Below are 17021 nucleotides of genomic sequence, written 5' to 3'. Positions count from 1 at the left end.
AGGCTCTCCGCCAGTCCCAGTTTGACAAGGTGCAGATGGGGGGTTGGAGGTAATCCTATGCTTGGCGGAAAAGGGGTTCACATAATCGGACCCCGCTTCCTGGATCCCAGGTGTAGACCCCACGAAAGCCCGAGTGGACTGCAGTAAACGCATGCCCTCAGCCACGCCCCCTCCTCTCCGACTCCAGGTGCTCCAGATGGCTTCAGGTCGGGGTTCTGAAGATCCTGGGACGGACACGTTTGCCCCAGCCCCCCACGAGGCTGCCCCAGGGTCTGCCCATCCAGGGAAGGGGCCCCACAGAGGCGCTGCCGGTGGCAGCAGCGCCCTCTCCAGATTTCCCCAACAAACCCCAAGTTCAAGCGACCCCCGCCCAAGGGCCGGCGCGACAGACGCCCCCGCCCCTGCCTTACCTCTGCCCGGCAGGGTGCCCCGCACAGCCCCGGGGCCCTGTGTTTGGAGCGCAACATGCAGCCCCCGGGTTCACGCCTCCCGCCCGCGGCCCCCGCGGCTGCCCCCGACCCCGGCGCTACCCGGGCAGCCGAACTGGGCGGGTCCGGCTGCGTCTCCGTAGGTCGTGCCGGATCCCCGCTGGGTGGTCCTCGCCCCGGCGGCTCCGGCTCTGGTGGCGGCTGGGGCTCGGATCCCACAACTTTTCTCCAGTCTCTGGCCTCCCAGGCTCCGGACCCTCGGGACTCCCGGCCCCGCCCCGCCCTGGCCCCGCCCCTTCCCCGGCCCCGCCCACAGGCGCTCCGCCCGCCCCGGCCCCGCCCCGCCGGAGGTGGTGTGAGAAAGTGCGCCCACCCGCGGGAGAGCATCCCTCTAGGCCGCCAGAAGCTTCGGGAGAGAAAGAGAGAAGGGGAGAGGGGCGGTTTCCATAGGACCTTCAGAAATTCGCTTCTCTGCCGCTAAACCCTACTTTGTGCACCTTCTTGCCTTACCTCCCCGCTGCGTAGCCCTGGTGAGTTCTGATACGGCTCACCAAGTCACTGCGGGAGGGGGAGGGTGGTCGACACTCTGAGATGTTCGGATGTCTGGAGTTAGAATGGGGTAAAAACTCTGTGTGTGCGTGTGTGTGTGTGTGTAAAAGCACACAATTCTATGTGGCCACACAGCACTGGGAGATACTGGTTGCCTCAGGAAGGGGACTGGACGGTTGAGATTGGGGAAAAATTAATTCTACTTGCCGGCCAGGAGCAGAGCGCAGCTAAGAAAACGCTTCCAACCAAAAAGGTTAACTCTAAAATACTGATTCTTATAGTTCTAGATGCGAGCAGAAAATTAATTTTTCAACGAAGTACGCTAATTCCCCAGTTCTCCACTTCATGTGGAGAAGACTCAGTGGACGTAGCTGCCCGTGGCCACACGTAGCAGCAGGGACGGCTCTTTCTTGCATGGTTTATCACACGATATTGCATATAGTTCCCCGTGCTGTACAGTAGGACCTTGTTGTTTCTCCATTCTATATATACTAGTTTGCATCTGCTGACCCCAAACTCCCAATCCATCCCTCCCCCACCCTCCCCTCCCCCTTGGCATGCACAAATCTGTTCTCTACCTCTGTGAGCCTGTTTCTGTTTCGTAGATAGGTTCGTTTGTGTGATATTTTAGATTCCACATGTAGGTGATATCATATGGTATTTGTCTTTCTCTGTCTGACTTGCTTCACCTACCATGATAATCTCTAGGTCCGTCCAGGTTTGCTGTGGGGATTGGAGCTCTGAATTCAGATGTGCTGTAACGGGGTAGAGGAGGGGACGAGAAGATGAGTCATTAATGTGAGCTAGAAGGAGCTGGGCGACGGAGCTGCGACCCCTGACATGGCTGGGAAAGGGATCCTCATTTTCATCTCCCCCTGGACGTGCCCTTGGACGCTGAGAACGCAGAAGCCCGGGAGAAATTGCCTCTCACCGCCTTCTCCATCTCTGATTAAGGAAGCACGTGTGCCTTTGGGGTGGATTAGAACATTCATGGAAATCAGAAAGATACACAGGGCTAGGGTACGAGGTAGGATGGGGCAGAGTTAGCAGAACCGATTATTAGACGTAAACAAGTAAGCGTTTGTTTGACTCACATAACAAGGAGTGTGGAGGTAGGGAGCCCAGGATTCAGACAATGGCTCAGTTCATAAGAACCCAGGACCGTTCCATTTTCTGCCCCCATCATTAGCAGGTTGGCTTGTCATGTCACCATGGTGAGATGGCTATTGTACCTGCAGGTATCTTGTCTGTTTTCCAGGCAGGTGGAGGGGAGCAGGGCGCAAAGACAGCAAGCCTGCCTGTGGAGCTTGGGGGTTTATTTAGGAAGGGATGTCCTCCCCAGCAGATGTCTAACCAGACCCTGGGTGGCAGGCCCACCAGTGCCTACATCCGGGGTGAGACCACCGTGATGTCTCAGCAGGCTGACGTTATTAGGCTGTGCAAACCGGGGGTGGGGCTGGGCAGGACCCAGGGGAAGCGGGGGAGGTGGGAGGGAGGAGGGGCTTTGCCAAGCTGGCCGCTGCCTGGCGTCCAGCAGGAATCATTGTTCCACCCGTGGCGCCGGCTCCTGAGAGGGGGCGGGAAGGAGGGGGGCTGAGGCGGTCCACCGTGAAGGAGGAAGGAAGTCGATTTCACCCCCCACCACCTTCCATCGGTCATAGTTTCACCCTGTGAGCGTGAACCCTTTGCACGCCCGTTGTGCACCTGGATGCCGAGCGGTCCTCAGCCCTGCAGCATCCTTCATCTCCGGCCAACAGGGGTGCCCGGGTCAGGGAACAAGGACCACACCTCATGGCTGTTCCGGAAGGTGTGCCAGGCTGTGGCCATGGGGCAGGGCCTGGAGGAAGTCAGATGGGTTGCATCCTCATGACGTCAGTCCAAGTGCTCCAGGGGCCCGGTGACATCCCTACACCCAGATTTCCCTCCATCTCCACCCAGATTTCCCTCCATCTCACCACTGACTCCCTGGCACCAAACAAACTCCAAAAGTAAACATCAGATGACCTACTGTATAGCACAAGGAACTCTACTCAATAACTGTAATAACCTATATGGGAGAAGAGTGAAAAAGAATGGATATATGGGGACTTCCCTGGTGGCGCAGTGGTTAAGAATCCGCCTGCCAACTCAGGGGACACGGATTCCAGCCCTGGTCCGGGAAGATCCCATATGCCGCGGAGCAACTAAGCCTGTGCGCCACAACTACTGAGCCTGCGCTCTAGAGCCCGCGAGCCACAACTACTCAGCCCACGTGCCACAACTACTGAGCCCGGACGCCTAGAGCCTGTGCTCTGCAGCAAAAGAAGCCACCGCAATGAGAAGCCCTCGCACCGCAGCAAAGAGTAGCACCCACCCGCTCGCCGCGACTAGAGAAAGCCCGCGCGCAGCAATGAAGACCCAACGCAGCCAAAAATAAATTTAAAAACTAATAATAATGGGGGCTTCCCTGGTGGCGCAGTGGTTGAGAGTCCGCCTGCCGATGCAGGGGACGCGGGTTCGTGCCCTGGTCCGGGAAGATCCCACGTGCTGCGGAGCTGCTGGGCCCTTGAGCCATGGCCGCTAAGCCTGCGCGTCCGGAGCCTGTGCGGTGAGAGGCCCGCGTACCGAAATAAAAAAAAAAAAAAAAAAGGATGTATGTACATGTATAACTGAATCACTTAGCTGTACACCTGAAACTAACACAACTTTGTAAATCAGCTATAATGTAAAATAATAATTAAATTTAAAAAATCAAATGATTCCAAAAAGATCAGCCTTTGGTTCCCTCCCCATGTCAGACTATTTGATATATTTGGTTTTATTTAAAAACAACAACTGGATTTTGAAATGGCCATTGTCTGCCTTTAAAAAATACACACAAATCCCATTTCTTCCCTTGGAACTGTCTTTACAGTGTATCTTAACTGTAAATTTGAATACATTGACACAAGCCAAGCATTTGCATCAACTTTTTTTTTTTCTCTTTTACTTTGTACTCTTAAAAAAAAGAACACCTTTATTGGAGTATAATTGCTTTACAATGGTGTCTTAGTTTCTGCTGTATAACAAAGTGCATCAGCTATATGTATACATATATCCTCATATCCCCTCCCTCTTGCATCTCCCTCCCACCCTCCCTATCCCACCCCTCTAGGTGGTCACAAAGTTAACGATTTAAGAGGACATCTGAGATTAACATTTGAAAGATGTTCTCTTCACTGCTCAGTGACTGTTCCTGGAACTGGGCAGGAGCGACAGGAGTCAGATTTTTTAATGGATTGAAATTTCTGTTCAGATCTGCTCTAGAAGGACAAACCAATAACATGTCTGCTTCTTTACGGTGTGTATTGCTTCTTCACAGAACATCCTGGGGTTTTGAGTTTCATTTCCACAGACTAAAAGTCCTGGTTAGGGAGAAAAACAAAAGCTTTTTTTTTCTATCCAGCGCTTTTAAAAAAGAGGAGACATTTGTAACAAAAACACAGATAATTGGGTCCATATGTCCCTGGGGAATAGAGTCCTCCACTGAGATCAATATGAAGAGATGTTTGTAATAAAAACGTCAGCAGGAGACGTACTGAGAAATTAGTTTGAAAACTAATTAGTTTGAAAACTCCAAATGCTTTCACAAATGCAGGCATCAGACGCTGGGTCACCAACATTCTCCCTAGTTTTAATTTATTAAAAAAAAAAAATCATTCCACCAATTCAGAAAGCCCTCAGGGCTCTGAATGTGTGCTTCCCGTACTCCATTCTGCGCTCTTGCAAGCTACTTGGCGCCATGTCCAACTGTAACTATCCTTGAACTAGAGATTCAAGTTTTGTCTGGGGGGTGGAGATGTGGACTCAGATGAATCACTCCCCAGCTGGGCCCAACTCTGACAGCACTTTGAGTGTGAAAGCTGGCGTTTGGAGAATTAATAAATACTGTGATGCTTATTCACAGTCCAATCAAAGATTCCCTTTCTTTCTTTCAGTGTTAGCACTCCTGGTCCGCAGCATTATATCCGCTTACAGATCATGAGCTGTAAACGTCTAGCCCGTCGCTGACTCTTCATTTGGAGCGGAACAGGATTTAAAAGCTGGCTTGTGCAAGCATGGGCAACGTAAAGCTGACATGTTAGGTTTGCATTGGAGATTCAAAGACACAGGTGACGTTTTCTGTTAATTTTAAAAAGAGGAATAAGAGTTATCAGAATTATATCCCAGTGGCTGAAGGAGGTGTCTGTGACGTGAAATGCCTTTTGGCTTCTCTTTGAAAGGAACGTGGATATTAAAGAGAGCCCTGTCCCCAGGGGCCTCCTTTGTTCCCTCCCCTGCAACAGGTAAATTCTAGCAAACTTTTTTTTCCTTTGCTCTGGACCTTTATTTATTTGTTACCATTTTTAAAAAATTAATTAATTTTTTAATTTTTGGCTGTGTTGGGTCTTCGTTTCTGTGTGAGGGCTTTCTCTAGTTGTGGCAAGCAGTGGCCACTCTTCATCGCGGTGCGCGGGCCTCTCACTATCGCGGCCTCTCTTATTGCGGAGCACAGGCTCCAGACGCGCAGGCTCAGTAGTTGTGGCTCACGGGCCTAGTTGCTCCGCGGCATGTGAGATCCTCTCAGACCAGGGCTCGAACCCATGTTCCCTGCATTAGCAGGCAGATTCTCAACCACTGGGCCACCAGGGAAGCCCCTATTACCATTTTTTAAGTGTAGTTAATTTGCAATGTCATGTTAGTTTCAGGTGTAAAGCAAAGTGATTCAGATATACACACACACACACACACACACATAGATACGTTCTTTTTCAGGTTCTTTTCCATTGTAGGTTATTACAAGATATTGAATATAGTTCCCTGTGTTCTACAGTAGGTCCTTGTCATTTATGTATTTTATATATAATCGTGTGTATCTGTTAATCCCAAACTCCTAATTTATCCCTCACCCCCGATATCCCCTTTGGTAACCATAAGTTTGTTTTCTATGTCTGAGAGTCTATATTTTGTAAATAAATGCATTTATATCATTTTTTAAAGATTCCACATATAAATGAAACCATACGATATTTCACTTTCTCTGTCTGACTTACTTAATATGATAATCTCAAGGTCCATTCATGTTGCTGCAAATGGCATTATTTTATTCTTTTTTATGGCTGAGTAATATTCCATTGTGCATATGTACCACATCTTCTTTATCCATACATCTGTCGATGGACATTTAGGTTGTTTCCATGTCTTGGCTATTGTGAATAGTGCTGCAATGAACATTGGGGCACATGTATCTCTTTGAATTATGTTTTTCTCCGAGTATATGCCAAGGAGTGGGATTGCTGGATGATAAAGTAACTATTTTTAGTTTTTTGAGGAACCTCCATACTGTTCTCCATAGTGGCTGTACCAGTTTACATTCCCACCAACAGTGTAGGAGGGTTCCCTTTTTCTTTGCACCCTCTCCAGCATTTATTATTTGTGAGTTTTTAATGGTGGCCATTCTGACCAGTGTGAGGTGATACCTCATTTTAGTTTTGGTTTGCATTTCTCTAATAATTAACGATATTGAGCATCTTTTCATGTGTCTGTTGGCCATCCGTCTGTCTTCTTTGGAGAGATGTCTATTTAGGTCTTCCACCCATTTTTTGATTGGGTTGTTTGTTTTTCTAATATTAAAGCTGTCTGAGCTGTTTGTACATTTTGGAAATTAGTCCCTTGTCGGTAGCATTGTTCGCAAAGATTTTCTCTCTAGGTTGTCTTTTCGTTTTGCTTATGGTTTCCTTTGCTGTGCAAAACAGGGAGCTCTTTTTTTATTGGTGGTGGTCCCAAGAAAAGTGGAGGAACGGGTGGAGAGGGCAGGGAACCTCTCACAAGGGTCTAGGAGCCGCTAAGGAAATATGAGGTCTTCTTCAGCCCACCTTTCCCCCTTCCAGCTCTGTTTCTTCCTTCCCCAGCTCCACACACGGTATGGCCTCAGCCTGTGTAACTTTCTCCGTTGTCAGTGTGTCACCTCAAAATTATTTCACACTCTTTACATGAATCATATTTTGGCAAAAAACCCTCTATTGGAAATATCCCCCTAACTGGAGATAGCCTGCTGCTAGAGGGGACCTTGGGCACCTGCCCTCCATCTGTGAAACAATGTTGGCGAGTGAGGCGACTCCCAAGATTGCTTCCAGCATGAACATTCTGTTATTCTAATTTAGAAGTCCATAATCCTATGCTCTATAAAGTGAAGATAGTCTTTATTTTGCTACATTTTCAGACATAAGGGGCAATGCTATGAATACCCTCATTTAAAATCTTAAGCTTCCAAGTCTTTATTTTGGAAGCTATTTCAAGTTTCCCACATTCTCCAAAGAAATCTCTTCTTTGGTGAGGAAAAGGGATATAGAAGGGGAGGAAAGAGAAAAAAAAAATGCAAGTTGGGGCCAGACAGGGTTGTCTGAGGATAGAGATACCAGATTTAACAAAGAAAATAGAGGACATTCAGTTCACTTTGAATTTCAGATAAACAATAAATAATTTTAGTGTAAGTATATCCTATGTAATATTTGGGATATACTTATGCTAAAAAAACCCAAAGTTGTCTTTTCTATGAAATTCAAATTTAACTAGCTGCCCTATGTTTTACAAAAATTCTGTGCTTGGTAAATGCTACTGTCCTGTTATTCATTCAGTATGCCTTGCAGAAATAGTTTATTTTCTAGTCCATAAGACATAACCGAGTATAAAACACACTCATTTCTTTAAGACAGATATTTATGGTGGAAAATCCAAGTACTTTACATCATACACGGTTGGGAAATGATTTTAAAATTGTTTTGTAGGAAAAATATATAACGTTGCTCATGTAAATACAATATGCTGTATATTATATATGAGGAAACAGTTCTGGAGTTGAAATAATAGCCAACCCGTGCTGAAAAATTATAAAATCACATAGTTAAAAGAAATACATCGGCGAATAATACTGGAATACAGCAGAAGAAATACCACAGCTATGCCAGTGAAATGGACCTATTCCTTTTATGTATCATTATGATAACAAAAGGCCAGTATGGTAGATCATAGAATACTGGTAACTAAAAAGCAAAGTACACTGTAAAATAAATGACATTAGTATGAATTCCTATACTGTGCTTGTAGTCAGGGTAAATCAAGCAACAAAACCAACAAAAATATAAATTTTGAATGAATTCTCACCCAGGTTGTCAGATTAATATAGACAAAATCAGTATTTCAGTAGAAAACGCAGACAGGGAATAAAACCCAACTGGATGAAATGCCAAGGCCATGCTCATCCATGCAGAAAAAATTTTTATCTCCCCGAAAATACATATTTCTATTAGTATAGAACAGGCAATAAGGGATCATTAAATGCAATCTGGGAAAAGCTAGCTTGATCAAGAACTTGCAAGAATTTCTATTACTGTTTGAGACATACATTGCAGCAGAAATAAATATAAACCAAACACAGACAGGAAGTAACCCAAATGCTACCTGTAACTGTCTGGGTATCCCAGGTCTTACTATTTATGTGAAGCAAACCAGCCTAAGATGTGGGGTTGCTGTCTTTACTCTGACGTTTTGGGTTTGCATTCTTGGCCACAGAGAACTAGCAACATGGCTGCCACTTTGAAATCCACTGTCCAGCTCATAACAGAGGTGGGAGGGACATACTCGCTTTCAACCTGTAACATGGGTTGCCTGGATATACGGTAATTTTTAGATGAGTTGCTTTTGAGAAAAAGCTAGCAAACGTATCACAACTTGAACGAAGTGGGAGGTGAAAATATTTGATTAGAGACGTCGATCAGCAACAAAATATAAACAGAAAAAACTGTTATATGTCAACTGCAATTATATGTCAACTGCAAAATTCTTAATTCAGCCATGATTAAAAGGAAAGACAAGGGGCTTCCCTGGTGGCGCAGTGGTTGAGAGTCCGCCTGCCGATGCAGGGGACGCGGGTTCGTGCCCTGGTCCGGGAAGATCCCACATGCCGCGGAGCGGCTGGGCCCGTGAGCCATGGCCGCTGAGCCTGCGTGTCCGGAGCCTGTGCTCCGCAACGGGAGAGGCCACAACAGTGAGAGGCTCGCGTACCGCAAAAAAAAAAAAAAAAAAAAAAAAGAAAGACAAAACCACAGAATTGTCTAACAACTTTCAGAGAAACAGTCAGAAGCTATTGACATGAATATTTACATAAATAAAAGGAAAAGCTAGCCAACATTTACATTCCACCTTTATCTTAACATTTTAATCAGATTTATTCTTATTCTGTATCATGTCATCATAAATTTGAGTTTGTTTCTAAAAAAAGGCAAATGATGTTCTTGTAATATTGATATATGTATTTGTATTTAATGATTAAAAGGACTGTTGATTTTTTTTTTTTTTTCTGGTACACGGGCCTCTCACTGTTGTGACCTCTCCCATTGCGGAGCACAGGCTCTGGACACGCAGGCTCAGCGGCCATGGCTCACGGGCCCAGCCGCTCGGCGGCATGTGGGATCCTCCCGGACCGGGGCATGAACCCGTGTCCCCTGAATTGGCAGGTGGACTCTCAACCACTGCGCCACCAGGGAAGCCCAGGACTGTTGATTTTTAACCATGAAGCTGTGAGTGCTGTTACTGACAGCTATATTTGGTAGACAATGTTTGGAAAACAAACAGATGACTTTAATGATATAAACTAGTTTGCCAAAGGCATTGATTTTACTCAAGAACTGAGGATAATTAAACTGCTGACTCTGATCTCACAGATCTAGCTCTGGTCAATTCAACCAGGATAAAAAGACTCAACAAAATCCACCCCCCTCCCTTTTTTTGTGACCCAGGCCAATGAGAGCGCTGTCCAAGTAGACAGTGGAATAATGAACGGTAACATTGGCCTATTTCTGGATGATCCAGGAGGCAACGTTTTTTTGTTTGTTTGTTTGTTTTTTGTTTTTTGCTGTACGCGGGCCTCTCACTGTTGTGGCCTCTCCCGTTGCGGAGCACAGGCTCTGGACGCGCAGGCTCAGCGGCCATGGCTCACGGGCCTAGCCGCTCCGCGGCATGTGGGATCTTCCCAGACCGGGGTACGAACCCGTGTACCCTGCATCGGCAGGCGGACTCTCAACCACTGCGCCACCAGGGAAGCCCAAGGCAACGTTTTTAAAGTATTTAATCATCTAACACATCACCCCAGAGAGCTAATTACACTGAACTTAGACAACTTGGGAACTTTTATTTTCATTTTGCAGAAGGAAACAGTAAAGGTCAATTGCGATTGCTCTATGCCCCTACGTTACTGCATTGTCCCCCATCTAAAAACTTCTCAGAAGCCTTTCGTGATCCTGACGGACGGCCCTCGCTCCAAGCATTCCCCCACCCCTATCCTCCAGTGCCTTCCTCTCATTCTGGAACCTAGGAGCAACATACATGTCTTCTGCAGTGCCTCTCCAGCGCCCTCTACAGACAAAGCTTCAGTGTCAGCTGGTAAAGGGGAAAAAAAATAAGGGCCCAGATTCATTTTTGCAGACTGTACTATACAGGGTTCTCCAGAGACACAGAACCAATTGGATATACAGAGAGATGTACAGAAGAGGAGATTTATACAGGAGTTAGCTCACCTGGTTCCAGAGGCCTAGAAGTCCCACCATCTACCATCTGCAGGCCGGGGAACCAGGAAAGCTGGTGGTGTAATTCAACCCAAGTCCGAAGGCCTGAGAACCCGGAGTTCCAATGATCGAGGGCGGGGGAAGGTGGATGTCCCAGTTCCAGAGGAGAGAACTTGCCCTTCCTTTGACTTCTGTTCTATTTGGGCCCTCAGAGCAGAGGGGGATAACCACCCACATTGGTGACAGTGATCTTCTTAGTGTCCTGAATCAGATGCTGATCTCTTCCAGAAATACCCTCACAGACAGACACACAGAAATAATGCTTTGCCAGCTCTCTGGGCATCCGTTAGCGCATTCATGTTGACACCTAACATTAACCATCGCATAGGCCAAGCAAAAAGGGTGAATTCATGGCTGGGAGGCAGAAATGAAGTCCAAGTGGCTGTATCCCGTGAAAGCCTCAGTGGAGCAGGAAACAAGAGTCGAAGTTAGAAGAGAAACCAAGAATCTAGTTAGGCACAGAGTTGGAAATCACCGGAAAATCCTCTGCGGTGAAAGACCCATGATGCAGGGGCTCATCTGCCTACTGTGTATGCTACAAGGAACCTGGCACCCAAAAGACATTATGGAGTGAATAAACAAAATGAAATTTAATTCCCTTAGCACGCATGGAAATTCAGAGTGAAGATAACGAACTCCCCTAAAGATGTGGAAAAGGAGGGTTAGCTAATTAGCTAAATATCGAAGGTCAGATTGGCTTTAGCTGACGCGTGTGCGTGCGCGTATGTGTGTGTGTGTGTGTGCGCGTGCCTCCACTTGCGAAGAGGATGAGATGTGGTTCATTAAAACATGAGTCGGCTATCTTTAAGTAGTCTATTTTCCCGTATATTTTTTAGTTTTATCTTTTCCCAATGAATGTATGTGATTTCATAATTTAAAAAAATAATATCCATTGAATTAATAAAAGAAGACGCCGCCAAACTAAGTGACGAGTGAGCCATAAACAGATGGGATATTAATCCTCAGGCCACCAGCTTTGGCCCTGAAGTGATTTTCATTCTTCAAATCCCAAGCCTGGATTAATACCATAACCCCCAAGAACAGGTAAGAGTAAGAAAAATGGGACAAACTGCATCATTGCTTCTTGGGTAACGTATGTCCGGGGCCTGTTCTGATACGGAAGACCAGCAGCATCTGGTTTCAGCATCTGATCACGGTCTCATAGCTTCCCTTCTCTCGGGCCATACTTCACAATTATGACCCCAATTGGCCTCCCCCATAAGTGTTTCTGCTAGCTGCCACCCAAGGAGGAGCTTAGGCACTCAGATTCCTTTTCCAAGGGGAGGCCCCAATGAGCTTAGAGGACCCTCACCAAAATGATAGTTCTTTCTCTGTAATTTTGCCCAGAAAACAGTGTCTCACCTCTGGCTTATGTTACACTCCAGGGCTTGGGGTGTAATGACAGAGGCCACCAGGGGTGGGAAACAAAGGCAGCCTCTGGGAAGAAGGATGCCCCTGTTACCAAGTCGGATCTCTACTGCTCACACAACACGCCAATAAATGGAGAGACGACGTGCAGGGGCAATGAATAGCGACTTTTTCTGGAAAGCTAGCAGACCGGGAAGATAGTGGAGTAGCATCCCAAAGAAGTATCTTACGCGAGTTAGATTTCAGGTTTCTTTTGTGCTGAAAGGGGAGGGGCTGTGGCTGGTCGTTGCAAACTTATTGGTGCAGGAATCCTTTGTTCTTTCAGCTGTGCATGTAGGTCAGGTCACCATGTTCCTATAAACCTCCACAAGACTATTGTCATTTTCTGTTCGGCAATTTTTTATCTATATGAATGGAAAAGTGTTACACCTTTAAAGGTCAGAGCCTTGGGAAAGAGCTCTCCTGTATATTTCAGGCTCTAGGCAACATTCTTTTACAAAAGGCGCAGAGCCAGCATGACTCAGCACAGGCAACAGGACACAAGGGTTAGAGCTAAAGGAATAGATCCAACATAGAGTCCGGTTTGCTCTTCTCTGTTACACCCCTACCCACTGGGCATCAGAGGAGGGATTGGAGAGCCCAGTGCAACACACCGTGTAGGATGGCCACTTTTACATCCCAAAGCTTCACTTTCCTCTGGGAAATGCCCCCGCCCCTAAAGGGAGTTAGATGGACCGTCTTTGAGAACCTTGTGGCAACTACAGAGCCTGAGAAGCTGGATATAAGTGGCTGAATTTACCAACGTCCAACACTGCAGGGAGGGTGCTGGGTGGGATTCAAGCCTCTGTAATCCTGTAAGGGAGCTGAAGTACCTTCAGAACTTGCTTAAAATAGAGCTGGGCAAGAGGGGGAAATAATTGTTCTTTTAACCTTAAAAGGAGCTCACGTATCTGGGGAGGAAGGAGACTGAGAAACGGCACCTGACGGTGTACGGTAAGCAGTGTCCATGATGAGAATAGATATGCAGATAATTATCTGTTCCAGATAAACATGCTAACGAGGGTTCATACAGTCCCCGGGCAGTAGAAGTCGGCTTTGCTTGTGTGATTTCCTTTAAGAAGCAACAGATCGTATAAAAAACATGCGTTAGTGCACCTTCACACATGCGCGTTCCTTTAACGTGAAACTTCATCCCAGGCAAAAACCTAGAGGTTGCCGTCACCCCAGGGCTGTCGCTGAGCGTAGCCCTGTCCCATCAATCAGTATCCATCGTGCATATCCCCAGCAGGAGTCTGTTCCCTTAAGGCACGGATGAGATCCCGGTGGTCCACAGACAGATGGTTGGGGGTTTTCCTTGGGAAAACTGATCCTGTGGCACCACTGGTCCTACACGCCCACCGAGTAGCAATTGTCATGCATTCTCCACCTGACTACAGTCCCCATCTCTCCCTGTTGTTCCCTGTCGTAGAAACTGAGCATCAGTGCCATTTATCATTGCACCTGAGCTGCTATTTTCTTACAGGAGAGCTGAGAGAAGCATGAAATATTTCATGTGTCAATGTCCCTATCCGAGTGAGAAATTTTAAAACTGGAGTGGCCCGTGTGTTTCCGGCAGAAAGGAAGGGAGCCTTCTTTGCGGCAATGACCAGTCTTCCTTCACGTCTCGTGGGCACATCGTGGCTGTGCCACAAGGGGTCTGTTCTGCTACTCTCACTGACTTCCCAGGCTGGCCTCAGGTTATTTCTGCTTGGGCACCTGCTATAGGGCTCTATGTTGTATCAGAGGACCTGCTCGAAGGAGGAACAGTCATGTGGGAGAGGAAACACTTGCTGACTGAATGATTGATGGAAGACTTATGCTGAATAATAAAGATCCAGACGGGGACGTGTAAAATTGGGCTTTAAATTGGCTGGTTCAGAACATTCAGAGATGGAAGGAGGCAGTCCAAGCTGGAGTAGAAAGGGAGCCTGTTGGAAATGATGACACTATCTAGGTCTTGAAGGATGACCAAGGTCAGGAACAGCTGGTCAGCTTGTGCTTTTCAGTTTCTTTATCATAATCCACAAGGAGAAATGCATTTTATATTGGGACTCACCACACACACACACACACACACACACACACACACACACAATTTAAATGAAAAATTTATTTGAAAGAATATGTACCTTTGTTCCAAGAATATGCTCTGATTTTAAAAAATTCTATTCTATGCACTTAAAATATGATAGAAGTCTCTTAAATTAATGTCGGAGCTCATTAAGAGTTGACCCATGGTTTAGGTCTAGGAAATGGAATGTCCACTGAGGTGGTACCTGCAAATGAACGTTCTATAATCTAGACACATTCTAGCTCTAACCATTTTCTCCTTGCCCATTTTCTGAGTTACCACTGTCCTGGGCTCTCTAAGCCTGCCCAGATGGGAGGACACCACAGTGGTGCAAACGTCGATTTTGGAGGACTCATTTTATTTGTGTCTGATTTTTCCAGTCAGCCCATGAAATCTGTCCGAGCTATGGCCTTCCCATGGGCAGAAGCCATTTCCTGCCTCAGGGTGGCCAAGGAAGGGTCGATGGCTCCGGTCTGGCTGAAGTGAGGTGCGGGAAGCTTTTTGCCTTGTCCTACGGCGGAATTAGCCTCGGGCTCTCCCTGGATCAGGACGTCCCATTCAGGGTCATTGGGAGGGATGCCAGCGGCCTCAGGCCACTGGGCTGGTCTCCAGTCTCAGAGAGAACCCAACCTGAGGCTTTCCCCAGAGAGACTACACATCTTCTCTCTTCCAGATTTAATGAGCATCCGTTCGGCAGGAACACCTGGTGGACGCCACCTTAGACCGGAAAGGGCTGGAGTGAACTGCTTGATTCTATGATGTGACTGTTCAAGACACTGCCTTCCAAGTTGCGCCTGGAAAGGAATTGCTAATTCACAAACTGAAACTAAATAGGAAAAATCAAGGCTAGAAATGTTGGTGTAATTAATTAAGCCTTCATGAGAAAACAAGGCCTATGACAACAGGAAGTGTCTTCTGACCCAATCGGACGAGCCCAAGGCAGGCTAAGCCCAATATGGTTGGACTGTGGCAAATGTCAGAGGCAGGCTGACATTCCATACGGCAGAGGGCCCCTGCAAGGCCTCTGGGTGTGCAGGGATGCTTTACTTCCCATGTACCTTCACCCCTTGGCAGGTGGTCCCACGGCAAGTGGGACTCTGATGGGTCACACGACCACACTGAGCCAGTCACAGTTGCCCATTTGATGGACTACTTGGATTGGCTTTTCCTGGGTTACAGTCCTACCCTGGAGGGCATCTGGAGTCCCTGTGTGATGGGGGTGGTCTCGACCATGGAAAATCAGGAAGCTATTTCAAGAATCAGGGGCTTGAAATCCAAGGAAGAAAAAAATCATTTGTTTCAGTTACACAGGAGTGTAGGGTACCTGCAAATATTTCTGAATTCTCAGAAGCACTTCCCAATCCTTAGAACCTAGTTTCTGGATGTTTTTAATACACACTGGAGTACAATGTAATAGCATGCATCATTAGATTAAAAATAATTTTTACACATTTACCCTGTAGAGTACAATATTCCTTTAGGAGGGAAACCGCACATGCATAGAATGACGTATGTTCACACACAAAGTCAAATAGTGGTTCTCTCTCTCTCTCTCTCTCTCTCTCTCTCACACACACACACACACACACACACATGCAGCTTGAGAAAGCATATATTTTGCAAACCCAGACACTTATTCTAAAGCTCTGACCCTGGTCTCTTGGGACACACTATGTAAGTACTGTTTAGCTATTAGCCAACACAAGACTCATAACCCTGGCTCTGAAATGCCAAAAGTGATGAAGAGTTGACAAGAAAAGATTTGTCCTAAGTCTCCTGCACTAAAGGCCCTTTCAGGATGTTAATTGCTCCTTTTTGGTGTGTGCCCTTGAACTGAGTTTACTTTTATTGTTTTAATGCCTGTCATTTATCGGCAGACAATAATTAGTTCAGAGACAGACTTACGGCAAGCACGCAACTCACAAGTGAGTCATCTTCGCTGTGGAGCCGCCCTCCGAGCATTGCTATTTTCAGGAAGGCAAATTTCCCTCATCTAGTTCCAAAATGAGCTCATCCCTGGCCCACTTTAAGGATCTCTCTCTCTCTCTGGATTTCCTGGACGGAGCTCAAGATCACAGCACAGTGACGCTGAAAGCTGAACACTAAATATGGGACAGTTGGGAATTAGGGCGTCGGGAACCTGGGTACTTTCAGGTTCTCTAAGCCATGGGAGGGGGCGCTATGAGCACCATCTTAGGACAGCAGCACGTGTCAGCGCTGCCGGGGCAAAACGAGATGCAGAGACATCCTGCTAAGCAGCCTTTTCCCCTGCTTGATCTCTTACTGTTCACTCTCCTTCGATATCCCTCTTCTATGATTGAGCCCCATCCAGGCCAAATGCCACCTCTTCCGTGAAGACTTCCCATCCTTGATTGACACGGGTCCAGGGATGTCTCAGTCTTCAACTTACCTAACGCTTGGCCTCTTGGAACACTGATGTCATGGTTGACGTCCATCCCCTTTGTGTTGCTGGAAACAGAAACCCAACTCAAACCGCCTTAGTCAAAAAGAAAAAAAATGGGGCTATGACCTGGGTCTCTAAATGAATCGTTTTGAGTATCCGTTTAGGCACTGCTTGGTCAAAGGACTCAGTTAAGGATTGGAGTCTCTCTTTCTCTGTTCTCCTCTGTGTTGGCTTCAATTTCAGGACCTCTCCTTTGGAAAATCAGGGCTGTGGCACCACTGGGACCTCATGCTCACAGAATAACAGCTGTCCCCCTTGGGTGGGACACATTCTCTTCCTCATTGCAGTCCCTGCCTCTCCTGTTGGGGAACCTGGGGTGGGGGGAAACGTGGGTAGAGGATGGGTGAATGGTGCCGAGCAGGTGTGGAGAAGAGATATCAGCCATGCCAGCCCACCCTTCTGCTGAAAATACGGCCCAATGGGCTGAAAACAGTGTTTTGACAAGAAAGCAGGAAGCCACGACCAATGGTTCTTATTCCTTG

This window comes from Stenella coeruleoalba (genome assembly GCF_951394435.1).
Source record: "Stenella coeruleoalba genome assembly, chromosome: 14".
In the NCBI taxonomy this organism is placed as follows: domain Eukaryota; kingdom Metazoa; phylum Chordata; class Mammalia; order Artiodactyla; family Delphinidae; genus Stenella; species Stenella coeruleoalba.
This window is presented reverse-complemented; position numbering follows the sequence as displayed.